We start from the raw sequence: 16,393 nt of genomic DNA, 5'->3' as shown, positions 1-16,393 counted from the left end.
CAGGGGTGGGGGAAACAGATAAATAAGCAAATAAGCAACCATACGAACAAAGATGAATTTATCAAGATAAATTCAGATGAATTTAAAAATGATACAAAGTCAACAAAACAAAGAGCAATGATGGAAAGTGATGGGGAAGGGTAAGCCACGGGAGCCTGGGCAATGCAGACAGAAAGAGCAGAAAAGGCTTCTCGAAGGAAGGTGCATTTGAGCTGAGATCCAAAGGATGAGAAGGAGCTAGGCGTGTGGTGACATGACTTCAGAGCTTTCTAGGCAGAAGGAACAGCAAGTGCAAATACCCCAGGGCAAGAGCAGGCTTGGCATGTTCCAGGAGCAGAAAGAAGAGAGGTCCTTGTGCCACCCCATGAGCAAAGGAAAGAGCGGCAAGAGGACATAGGGAGAGGCCAGATGCCCTTGGCGGCCATCATGAAACGTTTAGACTTCATTGTGCAAGCATGGGCAGCCATTAGGGAGTGTGGAAAAGACTACTAGTTGTCTCCCCCTGCCCCCACCCATCCAGTCTCTCCTTTTTTTCAGTTCTAGAATGTTTGAGTTTTAGCCAGCAAATGCCCACACGATTAGAAGGTCCATTTTCCAGTCTTTTTTGCATAAATGTGTGGCCATAGGATTAAGCTCCTGTCAACAAGACATGTGCAGAAGTGATGTATGCCGCTTCTGGACCTAGTTCTTAAAATGTTTGAGCATGTGCCCTCCCTCCACTTTCTCTTTTCCTCATCTCAGCGGTTGGTGCGTGCATCTGGCTAGAGAGCCAGCTTTGACTTTGGAGAGTGTAGGGTAGCACCTTTTATGATATGGTGAGCACCAAGATAGAAGGACTCTGGGTCCCTTCATGGCTGTACATAACTTGGCCACCTGCCTGCCCTGAACCATCTGCCTTCCTTTGCTTGAGCAGTTGCATTTTAGGTTTCTTTGTTATATCAACTCAGCCTGCATTCTAACTAATACAGGATGTTTTAGGTAGGAAGGTGACATGATCTAATTTACATTTCAAATAGATCAGTCTAGCTGCCATGTAGATAATGTATTGGGAGAGGAGAGAGAACAAACTGGATACAGGGAGGCCAGAGGCCAGCTCAGAAGCCATTGCAGTAATCCAGACTAAAGGCACTGATGGCTTAGGGTAGCCACTCTGCAAATAAAGAGAAGTGAATCGATTTGGGATCTATTTTGGAAGTAGAACCAAAAAGATTTGAGGAGGGATTGGATGATTGGGAGAGAGGTTGAGAAAAGAATAATTAAGGTAACTCCTAGTTTGGGATCCTCTGGTGATTTCCCTAGATATCTAGATGGGATCTGAAGATAACAGGAGGTGGACCCCATGGAAGGAGGTTGGGACATCTCTGACATAAGAAACTACCCACGAGATAGCAAACTCAGAGATGATGCATACCCCAATTGTCAGTCTAATAGTCTTTTGTATAGACACAGACTTCATGCCCCACATTTGAGTTGAAAATACTTAAGATTCTTTTAGTTGCATGTAACAGAAACCAACTCTGGCTAGTTTAAGATATAATAATTTACTGGAAGGATTGACACAGCTCCTAGAACCCAAGTATAGCCAGATCTTTAAAAAGGACTAGAACTGAGGAGTAGAAAGATTACAGGAACCACAAATACTCTTAGCTCTTTATCTCTGAACAGACCTTTTTTTTTTTTTACTTTTCCATAGATATGATGAATGATGGTATCTTCAAGGATTCTGGGTTTATTTTACTTCTAGCAAACTATACCAATCTAGATACGCTTAACCCCCTGGGAGTAAGAATTTAACCAGCTTTTCCTGGGTCAGGGTCCAATCAGCTATAGCCAGGAGGATGAAACCAAATAGTACAAACATGGCTGCCTCTGCCCATCCATGAGAAAAGGGCAGGTCACAGAGAAAGGTGTCTATGTGAGCTGGGGGTACACCCTCCCGGAGCCTTCTAACAAAGTCCATATTGACTAAGAATATCAATTTCATGAAGATACAGCACCGTAGAACTCCAATGGTCCTTTAGAATGATCTACTTCTAGTGCAGAGTTAAATGGAAGCCATCTTGAGCTGATAAATATCTTTTTTATTTTTAGAGATATCTGGCACAGATTTCATAGCTTTTCTTGGGGACCACTGGTAGGGACTTAGAATTCTCACAAATGCTTTCTGCTTGTTTCTCACCTTTGCACTTGCCACAGCCTGTGAAAAGCTCCTCTTGTTCTCTCCTCATTCAGAAGGCGGCTATCTGGGCACCCATTCTATCTGTCGGAATAACCCTCCCTGATGGTACACCTCCAGCAAGGCTGGACTGGAGTGAATAGGGAATTCTGGAGACAACTGACCTAGATGTGATCCTGCAGTCTCAAAGATTTGTCTAAAGTGTCGCTGAACAAACCACAGGGCTTTGGATCTTAGATTTGCTTTTTCTACAAGCATCTATTCTGCAAATAAGTAATCCCATCTTTCTCTTCCCCTTGCCCACTCTCAAACACTCATTCTTTATTCTCATTCAGGGCTTCTTCTCCCCACTTCTCTGAATAAAGTTTAAAATGGAGCTATAAGAACGGATATAGCAGCTCTTTATCTGTCAGAGAAAGATTAGCTAAGGATAGTTATGGGCCCCAGGCAAAGATGGGGATGCAGTCTGCCTCTTAAAGGCTTGATTGGGAGGATTTTATTGTTATTATAAAAATGTACTTTCTTTTAAAAGTTTAGAGTTAGATTTTTTTTCCTTCTTTTAGTCACAGGAGGTCATGCACTTTTTTTTATTAGACACTTCTTATTTTTAAGGCTGAGGCTTAACAGCATGCTCAGTAAGGACTATGGGAACTGAATGGGGCCTCCGAGGAAAGCCTCACCTCCATCTGCAGGGCTGGAGGGACATACGTTATGAGCTTCGTGCCTCCTGGTAATACGTGTGGGTCATAGCCCTTTCACCACAGAGCAAGCCCTTGGCGGGGGTTGAAATATACTGTTTCCAAACAGCAAGGCAATGGAAAATGACCTTTTGCTATCCTCTCTACCTCATGATTTTTTGACTTTTTTAAATTATGGACACTAATGATTATGATCAAATAGATATCATGTATAAAAAGTGCTCTAAAATATAATCTCATTATTTTTATGGGTTTTACATTTCATACCAGAGTTTCTGTTCATGGTGTTCATAACCAGTGATCATCATCCCAACTGTCACTTAACCAATAACTATCATGAGCTCTTGCTTTTTTTTTTCTCATTATTTTATTGTGGTAAAATATACATAGCATAAAATTTGTCAGTTTATTTTTTAAGTGTATACTTCAGTGACATTAAATACATTCACATTGTTGTGCAACCATCACCCCTATCCATCCCTCCAAACAGAAACTCTGTACCCATTAAACACAAACTCCCTTTCCCCTCTTACCCCAGTCCCTGGTAACCCCTATTCTACTTTGTGTCTGTATGAATTTGCCTATTCCAGGTATCTCATACCAATAAAGCATCTACTTTTTTTTTTTCTTTTAGACAGAGTCTCATTCTGTCGCCAGGCTGGAGTGCAGTGGTGCAATCTCAGCTCACTGCAACCTCCGCCTCCCAGGTTCAAGCAATTCTTCCACCTCAGCCTCCCAGGTAGCTGGGACTACAGGTGCACATCACCACGCCCAGCTAATTTTTTGTGTTTTTAGTAGAGACGGGGTTTCACCTTGTTGGCCAGGATGGTCTTGATCCCCTCCTGACCTCATGATCTGCCCACTTCGGCCTCCCAAAGTGCAGGGATGACAGGCATGAGTCACCACACCCAGCAGCATCTGCTTTTAATTCTACTTTCCAAATCAGGCACTGTGCCTTGATACCCAGCTATACAGAGACTCACCACCAGGCCTCCCCACACTCATGCAGAGGCTAGAGACAATCCATTCTAAGTTGTGGTCTCTCAGCAGGAAGTCCATCCTCTGTAGACATCATTTTATTTAAACCTTATAAAACCTTGCAAGCTGGAGATTACTATCCCCCACCTTATAGCTGCAGAAAATAAAACTCCCACAGATTAGATCACAATGCTGGTAAGCAGCAAAGCTAGATTCAACTCAGGATGAGTACCAATTCCTGCTCTTAACCCATATGCTGTCCTCCCTTCCCCACTGACTATTGAAGTTGTATATCTGCCAACTCCTTGGCAACTCAGAATAGCTGTCCTCCAGGTTCTTACCAAGGATTAAAATCGTGACCTCTATGTTGTCCAATGTTTACACAAAACCCCAGGTTGGAAGACATGTGACCTCTGTAGGAGGTACGTGCACTTCACCAAGAGGCAGTATAGTATAGTGGTTAAGCACCCAGGCTCTGGGGCCAGGCTGCTTGAGCTCAGTAGCTGAGTGAACTTAGCCAAGTTACTTAACCTTCATGACTCACTTTCTACTTCTGTAAATGGAAATGATACTGAGATAATGACGGGGATGATAATACTAATCTTACTGAGTTCTTGTGATGATAAATTGATGTACATAGAGTATGAAGACCACTGCCTAGTGCTTAGAAAACATTATGTATGTGACAACTCTTATGACCTGTCATCCATTTCTTTCTTTTTTCCTTTTTCTTTCTTTCTTTTCTTTTTGTTTTTTGAGACAGAGTCTTGCTCTGTGGTCCAGGCTGGAGTACAGTGGCACAATCGTAATTCACTATAATCTGGAACTCTGGGGCTCAAGTGATCCTCCCACCTCAGCCTCCAAAAGCATTAAGATTACAGGCATGACCCACCACACCCAGTCTGTCATCCATTTTTATAGCTGATTCCTACATCCGTTTAGTCATAGATTCTTCAATGGCAAGTTATGCATCTCTGTATCAGTTACAATGCTTACTGATGCAAGTCATAAAAACATGATTCACATTGGCTTACATTCGATTAAAATATCTGGAAATAACTGAAATCTAGATGTAGAGCAGATTCCAGACATGGTACAATCAGCAGTGAATGGCTTCATCAACAACTTACTTCTCTCTGTTACTCCATTCTGCCATACAGCATCAGTGGCATCCTAAGGCTGGTTTATGGGGGCAAGACGGCTTCCAGTGGTAACCAGAGCTTTGTGCTTCCTGTGCAGATCTAGAAAGAGACAGAGCATAAACAAGCTTCACCATATGATAGTTGAGCCAACTCAGGTCTCAGGCTGGAGTGGATCCCTATACAAAATCAGACAGGACTAACAGCAACAGCCTCAAATCTCTGTACCCCAAAATGCAACATACAAACTTGGCAGACAATTCCAGAAGTTTCACAGTCTGCAGATTAAGACCCTGTAGGAAATATTTAGAACATTACTCATAGAGGAAGTCAGACTCTCAGAAAGTTGTATATATGAAACACATTGTTTCAACTCCTCTTAGAATCACCATGACTGAATTGCATGTCAGTATCATGCCATGGGTGTCTTCTTCATCTATAATAGTGTTAGGAAAAAAGTTCACTTCTCCTGAGTAATTCATTCAATTTTATTTTATGGACAATGTAAAACATATTTAAACCATGTTTCCATCTCCCCTGAGGCACCTTAGGTTCATAGCTTACCTCAAGGAAAAAGTAGAATTAATTTTTCTGTGCTTACCCTGTACTTTGTTTTATTGTTTTCCTATTAATAATTTCCCTTCCTCCTAACTCAATTCATTACTTTGTATTGCATGTAACTTAATATGCAATGTATGGAAAAGTATATGTATACTCAATGCCAATCCCAGCATGAATAGTTAATTTTAAAAAGCAAGCAAATATAAATGTTCAGTTAAGAAGACAATTGAGTAAATTATGCATGTTTATAAAATTAAAGACATTGCCATTAATTACAGCATTGAAAAATAAAGAGATGAAAAATGATACAGAAATTTTAAGAATTTAGAGGATAAGGAAGACAGATATCTAAAAACAAACAAACAAACAAACAAAAAAAAAACAATAAATGGACTGATGTTTCATCAGAAAAAATAGAGCCCAGATACAGTGGAATGTTATCCTCAAGGTATTCAGGAATATAATTGTCAACAAGGAATTGTATACCTAGAGAAACCATCACTCAAGAGTGAGGGCAAAACAAAGCAAAGAGAGTTTATCACTCATAGGCCATCGCCGAAAGAACTACTGAAGAGAGTTATTTATTTAGAAATAAATTGAATCTAGAAAATAGAAGAGGAACACATAAAACGTTGTGGAGCAAATAAATTGGTAAATGCAAAGGGAAGTCCAAATAAGTATCAACTGTAGAAATGAAAGAAAAACAAAACAAAAACTCTATACATAATATAGTGACTAATTTTAGGGCATTTAAAAACAAAACAGAACCAAAATTTTAGATAATGACGTGGATCATAAGTGAGAGTCACCAGAATTAAAACATTCTAAGGCTCTGGTATTGTTCCACGGAGGGTAGATGTGTTGATTTAATGTTAGATTTCTTAAATTAAGTATGTAGGCTAAAAATTCAAAGGTAACCGCTAAAAGAATAAAAATTGAATATGTACTTCTAAAAATATAAATATTCAAAATAAATATAATTACATTAAATTTACCCACTAAAAGACAGAGATTATAAAATTGTTTTTTAAAAATATGCCTTATCTTCCTAGTGAATTTTTCCTTTTATCATTATTTCATGCTTTATCTTTTTCCCTATAAATTATTTTTGTCTTAAAACTTGTTTGTCTTTTATAAATATAAATTCCAGTATCTTGAGTCAACCATTTTTAACATGTTAGAATTGTTCCCTACTGGCCTTAAAGAAATTACACAAACATGTTATATTTTTTCCAGAAAGGCTTTGATTTAGAAAGATGTCCATTTTAATATGTGCATAATATTGATATCATATTCATTACCTTTCGAGTTCTAGGCTTCCTAACTAATATGCATTCACATGCATATTCAATTATTAATATGCATTTATCCTCCTAGACATGGGCAATATGTGTTAAAAGTAGAATATTCTTGTTAGATTTTTGGTAGATGCTTGTCATCAAGTTTTGAAAAATATTTTTCTTTTATAGTTGGTGAACAGTTTTTATTATGAGCAAGTCTTTAATTTTACACTTTTAAAACATTAGAAGCTCTACAGGATACTCTGTCCTTTGTCCCAAGTTCTAGTCAACATTGTTCTACAGGAGATCTTACCCAACAGAGTAAATCAAGAAAAAAAATTCAGAGGTAAATGGACTAAAAAGGAAGAGACAGCATTGTCATTATTCACAGGTATTATGATTTCTTGATGTGGAAAATCCTTGAAAATTTCCATATGGACTATTAGAATTACGAAAGATTTCAGCAACTATGCTAAATACAGCCACCATACAAATGCAAACTCACATGTCATCATTAATATTGGCCTTGTCTAGAAGGACACATCACGTCACATTGTTAGAGCAGGCCTGGAAATCAAAAGACAGTAGATATGAAATTTACTATTATTGACATACTAACAAGGACAGTCTATTAAACCAAAACATTTCTGGGAAAAAATTAATACATGTGTGTATAATTTCTAAAGGCCACTCGGGAACATTCCAAAATGTCAAGAATGGCTGACTCTAGGCAGTAGAATCTTCATATATGGCTTTTAACTTTCATCTCCATAATTATCTATTCTACAAAATTTCTACAATAGGCATGTACTACTTATAATTGGGGGGGTGGGAGAAATGTTTTTAAAAAAATAAAAAGAAACACTGGGGCCAGATCCATCCAGCATCTCTATCTTACCTCCCACCTCCCTGAGGAGGCATTCTAACTAGCCAATCCAAACTGCTTTCTGCCTCATTAGTTCCATCTTACTTCAATTCTCATCTGAAAAAAATATTTTTTCTCCGTTTCTTCATAGTGTATGCCTTAATTTCTCCTGCTCTGTTTCCTCTAACTATATCATCCAATCATGTGATGTTTTGGCCCAATACAACCTAGATTATAATAATACCTTTACTAAACATATGGTATCCCACACTGCCACAGCCCTTGGCAGATAGCATGGCAGAGACATTGTGAGCAAGACCTGCCTTTAACACACAGTGGAGGCAGTTGCTGGGATGGGACAGTGTCATATGGCCTCAAATTCCACCATTAAAACCTTTAGGTTAAGCATTGCCCTCTCTGGGTTCCTCTTTAAAGATTTAATTCTGCTGGAAGGTATTTAAACATCAAAGAATTCTGTTTAAAATCTCCCTCATAGTGAAAAGGAGTGAAGGAGGTAGACAAAAGAAAAACAATTTTATATAGTCCAACATTGGACTAGGCCCGCCTTACAGTGAATTCCCAGCTCTTCTTGTGGCAAGGAAGAATCCTGGGAAGATCAGAAAGGAGATTGGCTCACCCAAGCGGACTTGTTTCATGATATGCTGGTGTGACTTTCTACTAAGAAAGACTTTTTCAGATTATTCTGCCAAAGTGTTCTGTAGAAACTATTACAATCCAAGTTTTCAGAATTTGGACAAATCATTTTAGTCTTACATCCAAGTACTTGGCTCATGAAAGTGAGTGAGAAAACCCATCAGGAAGCCTCTTTTGATAGACAGAAGTTGCTAGGGTAGGGAGGTTCTCTGCCTACCCCTCACCCCACAGCAGGGGCCCATGCTGAGAGCAGCGGCAGGGCCATCTCAGTGTCCCCTGCCCGGCCAACAGCCCTAGAGGGGTCTGGGCTGTGCACAGGGCAGCTCCCTAATGCGATTCCAGCACTAGCCTCTCACTCAAAACCCTGCAACCTGGTCCAACACAGTCACTTCCTTGCCCTGTTCAGGTTGGTGTTTAGGTTTATTAGCTCAGAGATTCCCATAAAATAGGTATAGAGAAGACTGGGAAACCCAGAAACACCAAGTAAAACCTGGGCATCTTAAATGACCCAATTTTTTTTTCCAGGCCCCACAGGAAGTTTAAAAGAGTTGGCAACTTAGTCAGGCATACAGCCATTCAGTCATTAAACAACAATGGAGCATCACCCCATGTGTAAGGCTCCTGCTAGGCCTTGGGGTTGCAGGTGGATACAGCGTAATCTCTGTTCCAAGAACTTAGCAGCTAGATGGCAGGGATATAATAACAGGCAAATAACCATGAAACAAAGCAGCATCAGAGAAGTATCATGAGAGAGTTCCAAACCAACTTTGGGGCCAAGGGGTTAGGCAGAGCGGTTGGAGTCCTGGATCCAACAATTTCTAGCTGTGTGACTTTGGACATGGCCAAGCATTTACTGAGCATGTTCTATATGCCAGACATGGTGAAAAGCACTCTACTATGCATGATCTTGTTTTGTCTTTATAATAACTATAGGAGGTGCTATCTCCTTTTTATAGACTGGGAAACAGAATTCAAAGCAAACACTGAGTTTGCAGTCCAAGATGTTTACTAGGGATCAGCACTTTTGAAAAAAAGGAGGAAGACACAGATTGGGCAGAGGAAGCAGCTAAACTTTGATGAAGACCAAACAAAGCCTTGACCCCAGAGCTTTGGAGCGTGAGAATTGTCTGATGGAATGTTCCACTTTGGGCTAAAATGGCTGGGCATTTACAAGGATGCAGGCTGCCCTGAGAAAGACAGGCAGTCCTCTGCAGCTGAGGAAGACCCAAAAGGAGCTGACAGCTTGAGGTCATTTGCTGGCCACACCCCCCTGCTGGTGAACAAATCCTGAGTGACATCTCTCTATGTCCACCACAGGATTCTTCCCTGCTGAACTTAGAAGGATTCGAAATAACTTTTGTAAGTACTTGGCACAAATTAGCTGCACAATAAATTGTAACTTTTGTTATTCAACACAGAGCATGGATAGGAAAAATGTCGTGGTAACCCCTGGAGGCTATGTCTCAAGGAAAACGTCATCCACGTTGGTTGTAACTTAAAACAATTTCTCCCCTCCTGTCCGTGGCTGAATCAGGCTGAATCATGCCGAGACTCACCTTAACTACAATTTGTAGCACAACCATAGAGTGTGATGTGGGAGGCCTGTTTTGTGGCACGATTTTCTGAAAGTAATAGCGGATGGATTTTGTTTGTTTTGTGAACATTTAGTAGAAATATTTTGTAGTGATAGTGTTTGTGAAAAAATGCCTCGGGTGGGTGGGTGGGTGGGTGGGTGTTATTTACCAGCAGGACAGGGAGGAGGTGGTTGCAGCAATTTGAGGAGTACATCGAAGCTGAGCTCTGTAGGAGCCAAGGTGGAGTGGGGTCTGTATGGACTTCATGGTGAAGTTGAGAGGCAGTGATGGAACTGTGGTTACAAGAGAGCCCACACTTTCCAATTACTCACAGCAAGATCTGTTCTTAAAATATAAAAATGACAACTGAGACAATAAGAAACAGGCCTTTGGAACATGCGTCCCACATCCTGGCTGCTTAATGCCATTGATCCTATCAGTTCATTGGAGACTAAGTACCTGATGTGTACGACATTTGGAGAAAATTGTTTATCCACCTATTATTTTTAATTAGGAAAAGGTGAGAGTCAAATATTTTACTATTCTATGTTCTTCTCTGCATGTTTGTAAAGCACTTCATAGTCTTTGAAGCATTTTCACATTTGTGGTCTCTAGGCTTCTCAGCTTCTCTCTCCTTATGGCCTCTGTTATGAATACCCAGTTCCTCTCTGTTGCTGGACCCTACTACCTATCAGAGCAACTTTTGAACCTACTTTGCTTGCAAATTCAAGGAACAGGTGACTGGCACCCGCAGCCTCTACTTCTCTTTCCATTACCTTCTTAACCTCTCACAGCATGGATCCCACCACCACCCCTCGACAGAAAACACCCTCATTGCAGGTACAACCAGGGTGCTCCCGGACAATCAGTGCTATTCAGCATGGCCCCCCTGAAGCAGCTGGCATCTTCCAACTCTTCCCCTTTTAGAACTTTGTCGATTTTCTTACAACACTAAGCATAGCAAATACATTTAAAATTGAATGCTTGCTTCTACCAGTTAGTAATGGTTGCTTGGAGTGTTGTGTGGAGAAGAAAATTCAAGTTACATCTAGGATGCTGTGATTGATTAACATGCTTGTCACAGGCCTGAAAAAGAGAGAAGTGGCACATGTTCTAGGCATTCACCTTCTTATACCACACATTTCTCTTATTTCTCTTTGGTTTCTCCTTTTATTCTTTCTCTATTTGGGCACTTGATTTCTTCTCGGCCTCTAATGCGGTCAAGAATTTGACCCCCTAATGGGGTCAAAAATTATTGAGAGGATTAAATGAGGTGATATATAGAAAGCTCTTTGAATATATTGGATCCTGAATCAATAGCAACCATTATTATCATCCTCAGCTTTTTCCTATTGTCTTTATAGATTTATTTCATTAGATATCTGTGTGTTTTCTTTTTCTTTTTTTTTTTTTTTTTTTTTGAGATGGAGTCTCGCTTAGTTGCCCAGGCTGGAGTGCAGTGGCGTGATCTCGGCTCACGGCAAGCTCTGCCTCCCAGGTTCACGCCATTCTCCTGCCTAAGCCTCCCGAGTATCTGGGACTACAGGCGCCCACCACTATGCCCAGCTAATTTTTTTTGTATTTTTAGTAGAGACGGGGTTTCACCGTGCTAGCCAGGATGTCTGTGTCTTTTCTTTATGCAACTTAGACACTGCCTTGGCTCCCAAGTCTAGTTTTCCAGCCCCAACAACTATCTACACTTAACAAAGAAGACAAGGTAGAGAATAGGAAGCAGAAAACTGTGCAAAGGGTAAACCAAAGACAGGAAGTCCTAGCTAGAGCAATCACTCAAGAGAATGAAATAAGTTTGATGATATGAGTCTGTACCTAGAAAATTCTAAAGACCCTGCCAAAAGCCTCCTGGAACTGAGGAACAAATTCAGTAAAGTTTCAGGATACAAAACCAATGTAAAAAAAATCAGTAGTATTTCTATACACCAATAATGTTCAAGCTGAGAGCCAAATCAAGAATGCAATCCAATTTCCATAGCCATACACATAATAAAAAATGCCCAGGAATACATTTAACCAAGGAGATTAAAGATCTCTATGAGAAGAATTACAAAACACTGCTGAAAGAAATCAGAGATGACACAAACAAATGGAAATATGTTCCATGCTCATGGGTTGGAAGAATTCATATTGCTAAAATGGCCATAATGCCCAAAGCAACCTACAGATTCAGTGTTATTCCTATCAAACTACCAACATCATTTTTCACAGAACTAGAAAAAACTATCCCTTCATATGGAGCAAAAAAGAGCCTCAATAGCCAAAGCAAGTCTAAGCAAAAAGAAAAAAGATGGAGGCTTCACATTACCCAACTTCCAACTATATTATAAGGTTACGGTAACCAAAACAGCATCACACTGCTACAAAAACCAGTGAAACAGAATACAGAACCCAAAAATAAAGCTGCACACCTATAGCCATCTGATCTTTGACAAAGTTGACAGAAATAAGCAATGTGGAAAGGACTCCATTTTCAATAAAATGGTGCTGGGATAGCTGGCTAGCCATATGCAAAAGAATGAAACTGGACCTCTACATTTCGCTATATACAAAAATTAACTCAAGATGGACCAAAGATTTAAATGTAAGACCTCAAACTATAAGAATCCTAGAAGAAAACCTGGGAAACACCATTTTGGACATTGGCCTTGGGAAAAAAATTATGACTAAGTCCTCAAAAGCCATTGTGACAAAGACAAAATTAACAAATGGGACCTAATTAAACTAAAGAGCTTCTGCACAGCAAAACAAACGAACAAAAAAAACTATCAACAGAGTAAACAGACAACCCACAGAATGGGAGAAAATATTTGCAAACTATGCATCCAACAAAGATCTAATATTCAGAATCTATAAGAAACTTAAACAATTGAACAAACAAAAACCAAACAACCCCATTAAAAAATGGGCAAAAGACATGAGCAGACACTTCTCAAAAGAAGACATACAAGCAGCCAACAAATATATGAAAGAAACATTATCACTAACAATCAGAGAAGTGTGATTCAAAGCCACAATGACATATCATTTCACATCAGTCAGAATGGCTGTTATTAAAAAGTCAAAAAAACAACAGATGCTGGTGAGGCTGCAGAGAAAAGGAACCACATACACTGCTGGTGGGAAGGTAAATTAGTTCAGCCACTGTGGAAAGAAGTTTGAAGATTTCTCAAAAAACTTAAAACAGAACTTAACATTTGACCCAGAAATCCCATTTCTAGGTATATATCCAAAAGAAAATAAATCGTTCTTCTGAAAAGACACATGCACTTGTGTGATCATTGCAGCACTATTCACAATAGCAAACGCATGGAATTAACCTAGGTGTCCATTAATGGTGAATTGGATAAAGAACTGTTACATATACACCATGGAAACTATGCAACCATAAAAAGAACAAAATCATGTCCTACATGAATCCTAGCAGAAAACCTAGGAAACCCAATGGATGCAACGGAAGGCCATCAACCCAAGCGAATTAACTCGGGAACAGAAAACCAAATACCGCATGTTCTCACTTATAAGTAGGAGCTAAACATTGGGTACTTATGGACATAAAGATGGCAATAATAGATACTGGGAACTAATAGAGGTGGGAGGGAGGGAGGGGAGAAAGGGTTGGAAAACAAACTATTGGGTACTATATTCACTACCTGCGTGATGGGCTCAATCATATCACAAACCTCAGCATCACGCAATATACCCATGTAGCAAATGTGCACATGTACCCCCTGAATCTAAAATAAAAGTCAAAATTATTTTTTAAAGGGTAAGTAAAAATGAAAAACTATGGAAGGTGAAATTATTTTCTCCCCTAGGAGCTTGTTCATTGGTTTGTTTTCAACCAAGCTAGAAAGCTTTGGAGCAAAGAACGATTTCAGAAAACGTATTCTATGTCTTTATGCTCTAGCAGAGATAGGATCCCCCATACAAGAAACACTGACCTCAAAGTGCTCTGACCTCTGGCTCCACAACATGACCTCCTGATTACCCCACCGCCTGGCTTCCTTTCGTATCTCCTGCCTTCTGCTTACCTGCTGTGAGCCTTCTTTGAGTGCCTCTCCAAGGGTAGAAAAGCCAGGCTAGGAAGAGAAACAGAAACACAGAAGTATTCGTAGATCAAAACAGAGAGAAGAGGGGGAAAATACGAGGAGGGGAAGCAGCTGCCAACAGTGGGGCCCTCCTCCCTCAGAGCCGCTCTCAGCCTCCACTCCCCTCACCTGCCTCTGGCCCTGAGACACCAGATGCCATCCTGGCCGACCCATTGTGGAAGGACGTTCAGCCCTCAGTGTCTATTTTCTGACCCACAGATGAAAGTGAAAAAGATGAATTTTGCTTTTTTCATGGGATAGCTGTAATCCCACCGTTTCTCTTTCCTCTAAGCCAGGGGGCATCAGAAAGATTTCTGCTGGCCACAGACGGAGCTGTTGCCCTGGCTGTTCTTGATTAGTCAGGGCTCCCAGTGAGAAGGGCCTCATCTTCACAGGCTCCTTATTTCACCACCCCACTCTCAGAAGAGGAGGCCTTCCCTCCACGGTCTCCTCAGGAATCTCAGATTCTAGAAAATAAAAAGAATTTCCTCCTCACAGAAGGCTTAGCCACCCCTGCTTCAGTTGGTTTCTAACCACCAGTGCTAGGGCTTTTTCATGCTCAGGAGGTTGACTTTTTCACAGAGGACAATTCAACCCTTGTTTGGTGACCTGCAGGGTGTCCTTTCTGGGACTGAGAGGTGACGTCTAGAGCGTGGCTCAGCCCCACTGCCTCTTGGTCTCTCAGGGATGGGTCACTCAGGGTAATGGCTCAGCCTCAGGGCTGTAGCTCAGGCAAAGGCTGGCTGCCTCCAGCCAGGGGCTGGGTGCGGATTCTGGAGTATGCCCAGTCTCAGGCTCTCAGCCCCTCACTCCCCATCCAAGGAGAAAACTCTCCCAACCATAAAGACATGAGTTGCCTTGTTGCATTAAACCGCATTACAAAGAAATCCATTAGCCTCTCTGAGCACTGCTCTCCTCTGGGGCCTCTCTTGCACAAAGATATTTTATCTTTTTAATGAATAAAACATGCTGATTTCCTAAAATTAAAAAGTGTGGTGGTAATGGAGAATTCTCAGGAAGGATTCTGAAACCTGTGCACTGTGGAGCAGAGGACCAAAAAACCCGGCTCTGGGGCTTCCTGTCTCTGCCGCTGAGTGATGCTCCTTCTCCAAAGGTCCTTGCTTCTTCCTTCCTAGAGTCCACTGCGCTTCCCTGCCTGCCTGACATGGCAGCCCACCGACGAGGGAACTGTGGTTCACTGAAAAATCACTGACATGAGGCCAACCGAGTAATAGGAGAGAAAGCATACTAATTCATTCAATGTGTATCCACGGAGGCTTCAGAATGAAGACCCCAAGACACGGGGGAAATTGTCTGTTTTTATGTTTAGGCTTAACAAAGTATGGACAGCCAGGTAGAAGTCTGATTTGACAAAAGGGAGGATGATCTGATGTTAATAGACTGAGTCAGAAAACCCAGCAAGACCTGTCTAGATTCTTCTTGGCCTCTCTAAAGCATTCCTTCCTTCTGGGTGTGGGGCAGGGCCTCTCTGGAATGGGGGTCTTGTGACCTACAGTCAAACCAGGTAGGTCAGATATGTTCTTTATGGTCAGTTTTCACAGATAATATTTTTAGATTTTATGGCTAGCTTTGGGGAAAAGGGGTTCTGGTTTCTATAACCTGCCTTGAGAAAGAGGGATTCTAGTTTCAGTGGCTGGCCTTGGGAGAAAATGGGACTGAGAGGAGGGCAGGAGAAGGTCAGAGAGAAACGTTCGCTTCTGAGGCTGCTGCTGAGACCTTCCTTTTGGGGTACTGTTTTCTGAGCCCCTACAGAGCCATGCCCTATGCAGCAGGTACTCAGGAAGTTTCTACTGTCCACATCAGGAGAGATGGGAAGCACTGTGCCCTGTCTTCCTGCATTCTCCCTTCTGCATTCTTGTTGGCTCTGGCTTCTCCCTCTCTCCCAAAAGCCCCAACTAAGTGTGAACTATAATAAATAGCTGTGGAGACAGGCCAGCCTGAAAGCTAAGACCAGACTCTTACTACGTTCAGAAGACACAGCTCCCAGCTAGAGGCCATAGCCGTTTTCCCAGAAGTGTAAAGTGACTACTAAACCTGGCTGTCAATGATTTGCCCTTGGAGGAGCTAGAGACACGTGCTGGGAAGACACAAAGGGTTGGAGTTTTAAGGAAAAAGAAAATGAAGTGCACAAAGCCGTGTAACTTTTGCCCTCCCTCCCCACTCCTCGCATTTTGCTGGGGGTGGGAAAACAGGGAAGGAGCTCTACCCAATGTGTTTAGCTTGAGCAAGCCCAGCTACATCATTTGCAGGACATAGTGCAATGAAAATGTAAGACTCCTTGTTCAAAAAGCAGGACAAAGCGCTAAAATTAAAAGCTTTTCACTTTCTTCTGCAGTCTTTCTCT

General features: G+C 41.2%; 1 long non-coding RNA gene across 2 annotated transcripts in view; it reads right to left on the bottom strand.

Moving 5' to 3' along the window:
* The window catches only part of LOC104006242 (uncharacterized), a 143,101-nt gene that overhangs the window by 13,200 nt on the left and 113,508 nt on the right, over positions 1 to 16,393 (bottom strand). Inside the window, exons 1-2 of one of the 2 annotated variants that reach the window (XR_679862.4) lie at positions 7,338 to 7,427; positions 4,983 to 5,093 (exon numbers count right to left, since the gene is read on the bottom strand). This is a non-coding gene — a long non-coding RNA (uncharacterized LOC104006242). Of the gene's footprint in view, positions 1 to 4,982; positions 5,094 to 7,337; positions 7,428 to 16,393 lie in introns of those variants that run through there. The other variant, XR_010156356.1, reaches the window with a different exon arrangement.

The sequence above is a fragment of the Pan troglodytes genome, chromosome 3 (genome assembly GCF_028858775.2).
Source record: "Pan troglodytes isolate AG18354 chromosome 3, NHGRI_mPanTro3-v2.0_pri, whole genome shotgun sequence".
NCBI lineage: Eukaryota > Metazoa > Chordata > Mammalia > Primates > Hominidae > Pan > Pan troglodytes.
The sequence above is the reverse complement of the archived record's forward strand: the minus strand, read 5'-3'. Positions and strand labels throughout refer to the sequence as shown.